The 636-nt window shown below is 43.6% G+C and overlaps 1 non-coding gene across 1 annotated transcript; it reads left to right on the forward strand.

Annotated features, from left to right (window-relative positions):
* The first annotated feature begins 285 nt into the window (after positions 1 to 285).
* LOC136455650 (small nucleolar RNA R71) lies at positions 286 to 394 on the forward strand. The gene has a single exon (XR_010759134.1). It is a non-coding gene; the product is annotated as a small nucleolar RNA R71 (small nucleolar RNA).
* The last annotated feature ends 242 nt before the right edge of the window (positions 395 to 636 follow it).

Here is a 636-nt window from a genome sequence, read left to right on the forward strand (position 1 = left end):
TGCATGACTTCTTGATTCTCATTAGCTCGATTTTCAAGCTTCTTCATCAATAAGTCCATCTTGGCAGATACCATGTCTACCTCCTTGAGTTGATACATACCTCCACCTCTCTTGTGGGTCTAAAGATGTTCTTCATTCCAACCTTGGTTGGAGGCCATCTTCTCCACAAGAGTTGTAGCTAGTATGGTGAGTGATAGGAATGCACCTCCAGCAGCAGCATCCATAGTCTCACGGAAACTGCTGGTCAACCCATGGTAGAAAGTCTAGATGAGTAGCCAATTCTCCATCCCATGATGAGGACATTCCGCAATATAATCTTGAAAGCGTTCCCATGCCTCAGGGACAGATTCATCATGTTGTTGCTGAAAGCTTGAAATTCTCCCATGCATAGCATTGGTCTTGGATGTGGGAAAGAACTTTGCTAGGAAGGTAGTGGAGCACTTATACCATATAGTATTTCTATCTTTGTTAGCGTAGAACCATTGCTTTGCCTTCCCCAAGAGTAAGAATGGGAAAAAGCGAAGTAATATGGCTTCTTGGGTCACTCCTTTGATGGTGAAAGTGCTACAAATCTCTAGAAAGTGTTGGAGATGTGGACTCGCATCTTCATGTGCCTTTCCACAAAATTGGGTTGCT

The sequence above is a fragment of the Miscanthus floridulus genome, chromosome 5, assembly GCF_019320115.1.
Source record: "Miscanthus floridulus cultivar M001 chromosome 5, ASM1932011v1, whole genome shotgun sequence".
Lineage (NCBI taxonomy): Eukaryota > Viridiplantae > Streptophyta > Magnoliopsida > Poales > Poaceae > Miscanthus > Miscanthus floridulus.